We start from the raw sequence: 9423 nt of genomic DNA on the forward strand, positions 1-9423 counted from the left end.
GGTTTGGCTGAGCCATTACAATCTCCCATTTTGACTACTGGAGATCAGACATCTACTCCCACCTGTTGCGTTTTAAAATAAAAAAGGGGGAACTGTGGGAAGCTGAAGCTATCGCCCTCGCTAAGATGGCACCTGGCAACCTGCCAGGCCAAATGACTTGCAATTCTGCTCCTGGTAAACAAGTCCTTATTTGGGTTGTGGGCCGCGCTTTGCTCTGACATATGCATCCCGCCTTGTCGGGAACCAATTGGAGCTACCAACATAAGAGCTGCTGATTGGGTGACGCAGAGGATATAAGAGGGGCGCTGGGGTACAGGAGGAGGAGAAGCTTGCTGGAAATTCCTGAATAAACCGCCTGGAGAAGAACGCTCGGGTCGTGTCCTTATTTTCCACTGGTTGGAAGGGTCGCGACAGTTTTTAAAGTATGTAAACATATGCGAGTGTTGCTAATAACGGGTTTTTTCTTATTTACTTTTTATTCATAATCATAAACTTAATTCTGCCATCCTGCTAAACTTGGAGGGGAATGAGGATAATATGGAACCCACAGAACTTCAGTGAGAGCAGAGATTACAGAGTACTAGGAGCAGATGGGGTGGGGGTGCTCTCCTGTGCTACAGAAGGAATGGTCTGGTGGTCAAGATGCCTGCAAGTCAAAAGAATTAGAGTTGTCCACAGTCAGAAACGGTGATCTTCTTGCTGTTCTTGCCATTCCTGGACCCAAAGCACTCCATGGCTTCTGGGATGCTCATGCCTTCTTTCACCTTCCCAAAGACCACGTGTTGCCATCCAGCCACTCAGTCTTGGCAGTGCAGATAAAAAACTGGAAACTGTGTTTGGTCCAGCATTTGCCATGAACAAGATGCCAGGGCCCGTGTGCTTCAGGATGAAGTTCTTATCCTCAAATTTCTCCCCATAGATGCTGCCAGTGTCATTATGGTGTGTGAAGTTACCACTCTGCCATATGAATCCTGGAATAATTCTGTGAAAGGAGGAACCATTATATCCAAAACCTTTCTCTCCAGTGCTCAGAGCACGAAAGTTTTCTGCTGCCTTTGGAACTTTGTCTGCAAACAGCTCAGAGGAGATGTGGCCCAAGGGCAGCCTCAATGTCAAAGAACACGGTGGGGTTGACTGTGGCTACAGCAAGAGGCAACAGGGGACAGTGGCATCTGCAAAGACACTAATAATATTTTTATTAGGTTAGCCTATGATTATTACAGCAGTTTTATCTAACCCACTATCATAATCAATAAAGATACAGACACCTGTTGTATTTTAGAATAGCTTCATCTTACCTGGGACTGGGCAGATATTAACCCTCTAAACTATCCTCATCTCTTCCCAGCCCCCACCCCATGCCATCTGCTTTATTTATTCCTATCTGGGCTACTTTCCACCCATAATTCCAAAATGCTTGCTAATATTCTTCATCTGGGATGCTTTCCTCCATCCACACAGATTCGGCCATGTGCTTCTCCCCACACTAACCCATCTCTACCTCCTTTCTTCCTCCTGCTGTACCTGCGCCCTCTCTCCTCCTGCCTCATGGTCCCCTGGCCCTAGGGGGACCCTGCGAACCTCCACCTCTGCCTCTCTCTCCTGGGTGAAGTCCCAAGCTTCAGCATTTCTTATTAACCAATCAACTGTGAGTACGTAGAATAAGGTCTACACAATGAGCACAGGGGTGCAGGAGAATGTGCTCTCTGGGCGGCAACCAGATCTTGGGGACCAGAGATTAGCATCAGAATATATAGCACCCTGATCCATAAGACAAAGGAAAATAAAAACACAGGTCTTCAGCACAAGAGGACTTACAGATGGCAAAGAGCAATCAATAGCTAAGGTGACTACTGTGCGAGAGCCAAAAGGCCACAGTGGGCTTGGGCCACAGTGGACCACAGGCCAGCTCTGTTGATACAGATGTAACACAGCTGCTGTTTCTCCTCGTCGACTGGTGAGTCAGTTGCCACCACCATTATATCAATACAAGATTTTGCTTCACCAGGGGTTGGCTTTTGTTTCCACCTGGCAGTTTCAGTGTAGCTGCATCTTCTGCAGTCTCAAGCTCATGAGTAACTCGAGCAAATAATGGCCCAGAGGGCTCCATCTCAGGGGGAAACCCGCTAGCTCTGGCTTCCAACTCTACTTTTACCCAGAGTCAGGTGTTTCTTGCCATGAGACAATCACCTGAGAGACATCTGGCCAGACTCACTACTTGCTTGCAAGTTGCTTATTATTTTATTATGTTAGAATAAATATCCCTGGATGAAATATATATACATCATATATATTTTAAAGTATTCTATAATATATAGAGAGAGAGACGTATTTATATCGAGAGCTTTCTACATGCTGGGACAAAAACAACCAAGCATTTCCTGTGACTATTTTTTTCTTTTTTCCAAGATTTTTCTCCTCAAAAATCTATCACAAGGGCTTGTCACCCAGATGAAAGTTCCCTGTGGCTTACTCTACCCCTGAGCAGTTCACAGCAGCCCAGTGAACTCTACAGATTCAAGAGAGGCCTCGAACACAGCTTTGCATCTCCACACAGAGGCGCTCTCTAAGCATCTGAAAGAGTAGAGCTCTTGCTGGCAAATCAAACATCATTTTGGTTTAATAGGTTTCTAAGTCAACTTAGCTTAATTTCTGTCCTCCCACCACATTTTTCATACAACTTCCAAAGGCATGAACGATTTCCTGCCCTCTTGAAACTCAGTGTGCTCAGCACTGTGGGATTTAATCAAGTTTTTTGAGCGGCTCCGTGCTGTGCTTGCAGCACCGTGGGCAGCAGAAGATAGTTTGCAAATGAACTGGGGGAAAAATATGGTTTCAGTTTCCTATTCCCAAGCCTGTAGTTGGCTCTCAACAAGTTTGCTTCCACTCTAGTAGCCAGTCCTAACACTTGATCATCCTACTGAGAATCACTGTCCCCAAGATGCCACCAGAGACATCTAGAGCCAGATGGAGGCGTACAAGGCCAAGGAAGAAAGTCTGTGTGCTGAGTGCTGACTTGGGATGGCAGTGCCTGAGCACAGAAGGTGCTGGAGCCCGGGGATGACTCAGTTAGTAAGACACTTGCCATGCAAGCGTGAGGTCCTGAGCCTGGGTCCTCAGAACTCACAGGAAGAACTCAGTACTGCGGTGTATATGTACACCGTGCCCCCTGCCCCCGTGCGGGGACAGGGGCAGCAGGTGGATCCCTGGATCTTGCTGGCTAGCCAGGCTGGCCAGTTGTTGAGTTCCAGGCTCAGTGAGAGACCTTGTCTCAAAAAAAGATGCTGAAGAACCATTGGGGAAGACCCCCAACATTAACCTCTGGCCCTCAAACATATGTACATGTGCATACATGTGCACCTGTATGTTCAAAAGCAAATGCGTGAACACACACACACACACAACTGCATATTGCTGAAAGCCCTGGTGCTAAAGCGACCAATGTGCTTCAGCATAGACTCTGAGCCCTTTAATTAGGAGGACTTTTCTTCAGTCTATTCTCCTAAATGTTCCCTGATAAATTTCCCTTTTGCGTACAGCAACCAAAACAAACAAACAAAATGATTTTGTTTGATTTTTTTGTTTGTTTATTTCCAGAACCTTTCCTTGTGAGCTTGCCTGGAGCTCCCTACAACCCCTTTTAGACAGGAGATACCATAAGAGATGAAGCAAAGAGAATTATAAAGTGTAGACAAATGCTGCCTGATTCAATAACTCAAAGCAAGTCAGGCTAGGCCATCACCATCTAGAAAGACAACGCTTATTAATAATAATATGGTGCTACCACTACAGCCTCTACTTTATACTTTGTAAATTAGTCTGCCAGTTTCATCAGCCACCCTCAGGGTTGGCGAGAAGAGTGCTGGCGCCCCAGGTAATATTTTTTTGGCAACCCCTCCCCAAAACAACAAAGCCAGTCTCCCACTGCTCTCTCCTCTCCATTCCTCAGGTTGCCCCATCTCTCTAATTGGTATTCATCCAACGCTGAACGGGAGCGATCAGCACTTATGATTAACAGCCTTGTGAGACCTTGTGCAAGCAGCAAGAGTTGGCTCTTGTATCCACCATGTAAAAGGAACGCCGGAATATGAGTCTTGTTTCAAAGAGATGCAGATGAATGGCACTGTGTTCCCACCATCTGAATGGGTCACAACAGCAAGGGATATGTGGCTTGGAGAAGTGGAAGGAGACATCCGAATCCCTCTGCAGGGTCGCTCCCAGCATCTCTGTGTACTGGGAAACTTTGGAAGCTGCACCTGGGCCTCCATCACTCCAGCAGAAATAAATCATTTCCGTGTTTAGTGTTGATATTCCCCTTTGCCTGTCATTTATTTTTCATTTATTTTTTTTAAGTGTGTGTATATTTGTGGTCTGTGTGTCTGTGAGAGTGAAGGACACCTGTGCCCTCAGAAGTTCGAAGAAGGCATTGGATCCCTTAGAGATGGTGTTGAGGGTGGTTGGGGGGCAGCCTTAAGCAGATGCTGGAACCAAACTCCAGACCTCAAGAAAGAAAAGCAGCCAGGCCCCACCCACCTTATGACACTTACTCCATTTGCTGTTCTTGCCATATCCTGGTGTGTGAAGTCCACCCCCCTTTCACTCCCACCATACAGCTGTGTCTGTGGACACCCTTGTGCATTCAGTCTTGCTAGAGAACACACCGCGTTCCCTGCAGTCACTCTAGCCTGAGTGGCTCAGAAGGCCTGTCGCTAGGAAGATTCCACATGTCAGAGTCTGATCCCGCCATATGGGGCTCTTCGCTCTGCACTGGAGATGGGCACAGGATTTCAGAAACATGTTTGGAGTCTCATGGATCCACCAAGTATGTTTGGACTGCACCAGATTTTACAAGCCGTGGAGCACATTGTAAATACTTTTTGGATACTGCTGCACGTTTTATAAATAATTCTGGCAGCATTTTAATTCTCTAGGACTTGAGGGGTTTGTTATATTCAATTTTTCATTATTTGTTCATTTCCATGTGGCCTTATTTCTGCAAACATGATTTCTTGAAAAATGGAATTAGGTCCAGATTTAGCAAATACAAAAGGATGGTTTGCAGCATTTCTCTCATAAACTGGTTCTGAGCAGAGGCAAAATGAACTCATCTGTACTTAGTGAAGCATAATTGCAATTTATACATAGGCATTGAAGGGAAATTGAAGTTCTAAATCACACCCATGCTTACAGCTGCTATCCCATAATCTTTGGGGTAACTGGGTCTCTCTCTCGCCCTCCCTTTCCTTTCCCCTTCTCATCCTCATCCTCCCTTTCCTCTCTCTTTTTCTAGATAGATAGATAGATAATTGTAGAGATAGATAGATAAATAGATAGATAGATAGATAGATGTAGATAGATAATGTTAGAGAGAGGGGGAATATAATAGATAAATAATGGATGATAGGTAGGTAAGTAGGGGGAGAGAGAGAGAAAGGAAGAAAGAGGGGGGATAAATAGTAAATAGATCAATCTTATTCAAAGCGCCACCATCCCCATCCTGCTGAAGCCAAGCACACTGGATGAGAGAAAACAACAACCACGTGGCCACAGTAACAAATTCCTTTCAGTGAAACTATGTCTTTTCCAGAGCAGTTTGTGTTTAACTACATTGGTTCTGTAGATGGTCCAAGGAGAGAAATACAGCTCTACCACTTGTTGTAGCCATTCTTCTCATTGCTGTGACCAGATACCTCACAAAAAGCAACCTAGGGGGCCGGGCAGATAGCAGTAAAGTGGTTTCTGCAACAACAGCATGAAGAGTGCCGTTGATCCTCAGCTCCCAGGCTGGTGGGGTGTGCTCTGTGACTGGGAGACTGAGTCAGAGGCTCACTGGGCAGCCTGCATGCTTAAGCACACATGCGTGCACACGCACATACAGAGAGAGAGAGAGAGAGAGAGAGAGAGAGAGAGAGAGAGAGAGAGAGAGAGAGAGAGACAGAGAGAGAGAGAGGGAGGGAGGGAGGGGGGGAGGGAGGGAGAGGAGGAAGGAACCCCTTGAGCTTACTGTTCCTCGGACTATCGGGTGTGTGTGGTGGTTCAGTGAGGGATGTCTGTCTCCCTTATGCTCAGCTATTTGGACGCTTGGTCCTCAGCCGGTGGAACTTTTGGAGAGGGTTAGAAGATGCCACCTTGCTGGAGGAAGTGTATGACCTGGGCCTTTGAGAGGTTCCAGCCTTGCCCCACTGCCATTTTGTTTTTTCTACTTTATGTTTGTGGCTGAAGAGATGACCTCTCAGCTTTCTGTTCTAGCTGTGTGCAGCCATGCCTCTTCTTGTCAGGATGGGCTCTCCCTTTGGAGCTACAAGCCAACATAACCTCTTTCTTCCATAAGCTGCTTTTGGTCTACATTTTTTTTTTTTTTAAGATTTATTTATTTATTATTATGCACACAGTGCTCTGGATACATGTACACCTGCAGGCCAGAAGAGGGCACCAGATCTCATTATAGATGGTTGTGAGCCACCATGTGGTTGCTGAGAATTGAACTCAGGACCTCTGGAGGCACAGTCAGTGTCCTTAACCTCTGAGCCATCTCTCCAGCCCCTGGTCTACATGTTTTATCACGAGTAACTAATACAGTAGGGAGGGTCATGGCAGAAAGAACGTGAAGTATCTGGTCACACTTGAAGCACAATCAGAAAGCAGAGTAAGGGCTGGAGAGCTGGCTTAAAGGTTAAGAGCACAGTCTGTTCTTCCAGAGGTCCTGAGTTCAATTCCCAGCAGCCGCATAGAGGCTCATGACCATTTATACTCTTTTAGTTCCCTCTTCTGATGTGCAGGTGTACATGCAGATAGAGCACTCATATTCATGAAATAAATAAAATCTTAAAAAAGAAAGAAAGCAGAGTGATGGACCCTAGGACACGGCACGCATGCAGTGGTGGTCTTCCCTAGTCCACAGCACGGTGCCATGCTTGCATGCAGTGGTGGTCTTCCCTAGTCCACAGCACGGTGCCATGCTCGCATGCAGTGGTGGTCTTCCCTAGTCCACAGCACGGTGCCATGCTCGCATGCAGTGGTGGTCTTCCCTAGTCCACAGCACGGTGCCATGCTCGCACGCAGTGGTGGTCTTCCCTGCTCAGCTAAGCCTCTCTCCGCAAACACTCTCATTACCTCCATGGTAATCCTATATCTAGTCAAGTTGACAACAAAGAGGCTAAAAACATTTTGAGTCTTTTGCATGCTTATATTTTCTCTACTTAAAATACCCTTCAAGCAGACGCTGTGGTGACTTTCCACTCCATTACCTCTCTGACGCTCAGTTGCTGTTTTCTTAGGGACCCCTTTCTAGTATCCTGTTTAAAATTGTAATCCCTCAACCCCAAATCCCAACATCCCTTCCTTTTATCTGTGTGTGTGCGTGTGTGTATACTATTACATATTATATATATAATATGTACTATGCAGCATATAGTATGTAAATTTATATATTAATGTAATATTGGTATATTATATACCATGTATGTAATATTTATATGTGTTATATATATATATATATATATATATATATATATATATATATATATATATATATATATATATATGTTTTTCAAGACAAGGTTTCTCTTTGCAATAGCCCTGGCTGTCCTGGAACTCTCTTTGTAGAACAGACTGGCCTCGAACTCACAGAGATCTGCCTGCCTCTGTCTTCTGAGTGCTGGGATTAAAAGTATGCACCAACTGAGGATGCCCAGCTACATTATATTATGTAGTATATTCTGTATATTATATAATCATATATGTGATTATATACATAATTATATATAATATAGTATATGTTGCATATTTTATATAACCATATATAATCATATAATATATGATATTGCATATTATATGTTATGTATTACATATTATATTGTGTATAACTATTTTACTATATGTTTCATATATAATCATATGATGTTATATATTATACGTGAAATATATATATATATATATATATATATATAGAGAGAGAGAGAGAGAGAGAGAGATGAATAATGAATGGAAAGAAAGAGTCTGGGTACAAGATTGCTGTCAGCCTCAGCATCCCTGGAGTACCTGCACGGCTCTTGAGATCTACTTTTCTTCTTCATACTTCTGGGCTCCAGGTCCATTCATTCAGCTAGCTCCAACTCCCAGAAACGTCTCCATGGGATCAAGGGCTGTGGAAGTCCTGCATCAATGTGATTTAAGGTTCAAGTGTCTCCAAAGAATACATCTCAGGACCTGTCTGCACCTTTGTACCAGAACTGCTTTTTGCAGAATCAAGGGCCTGACGGGCCCAGGTCTATCGTCTTCTCCTCCTCTCAAAGCTGAGAGTGAAGTCAGCCTCACGAGGCTTGCCACAGGCGAGAGCTGGGTGGTTTTCCAGAAGCAAAAAAAAAAAAAAAAAAAAAAATCATCGTACAGTTAGAATAAGAAAGAAGACGCAACAACTAACACAAAATAAATAGCACATGGCATCCAAACTGCAAATCATGCCCCTAATGCTTTGTCTTTACAGCTCTGGTAACTAAAGCTCACGAAGATAAAACCCGTGCCAGGACCACAAAGGCACGGGCGCTGCTTAACGCCTCTCTAAATCCTTTATCTCATCTCCTCAACTAACTCCAAATTGCTCCGAATCTCGGTGACGCACTCTTGTTTTGGGGAGCCCTTGCACTACAGTCTCCCTCCTTCACACTGGTGATGTGATCTCATCAGAAGAACCACGCCTGCCTTGAGCTTCCTGTGAACTCTCTACAAGCCGCCTTTCCCTGGCTTTACCGGGAAACCATACTCTATCCGTGCAGCCCAGCGCCATGTAGCCCTCCAAAATTTTGATAAATATAACTGAACCAACATAGTGCTTTAAACCTTATTATAATGTAACAGGTCTGTGTCCTCTTATTGGGAGCTAGAGCCGGCATAGAAAAAAATCATATGAGTCAATTTTATGTCGATGAGGGAACCTGACTCTGATACTTTGTGTATAACTCCCATCCTCCCAAGAATTGGGCCAAACCATCCTGGATATAGGTGACCAAAGGTTCAAAGGTCACCAAAGGTTCATAGGTCACTGAAAGTTGATGCTAAGGCCAGAGGGCTTAGCTTTTAAAAAGTAAAATAAAGGATAGGAATAATTCTGAATAGCATGGATGTAATTCCAAATGTAAGCCCAGAAGAATGCAGGGAATTGGATGCTTGGGATGCTTAAAGCACAAAGAAGGGCAGTTCTACATAACAAACACAAAACAACAGAACTGGGCCGGCCATGGTGGTGCAAGACTCTAATCCCAGCACTCAGGGAGGCAGAGGCAGGTAGATCTCTGTGAGTTCGAGGCCAGCCTAGTCTACAAAGTGAGCTCAGGACAGCCAAGGCTACACAGGGAAACCCTGTCTCAAAAAGAACAGTTCACATGTCAGAAAGTACATTTAAGTAAAAATATAGGGCCAGCAAGA

At 44.7% G+C, this 9423-nt stretch overlaps 1 pseudogene; it reads right to left on the bottom strand.

Moving 5' to 3' along the window:
• Positions 1-662: 662 nt before the first annotated feature.
• On the bottom strand, positions 663-1979 carry LOC127204738 (peptidyl-prolyl cis-trans isomerase A-like; annotated as a pseudogene).
• Positions 1980-9423: the final 7444 nt, after the last annotated feature.

The sequence above is a fragment of the Acomys russatus genome, chromosome 20 (assembly GCF_903995435.1).
Source record: "Acomys russatus chromosome 20, mAcoRus1.1, whole genome shotgun sequence".
NCBI lineage: Eukaryota > Metazoa > Chordata > Mammalia > Rodentia > Muridae > Acomys > Acomys russatus.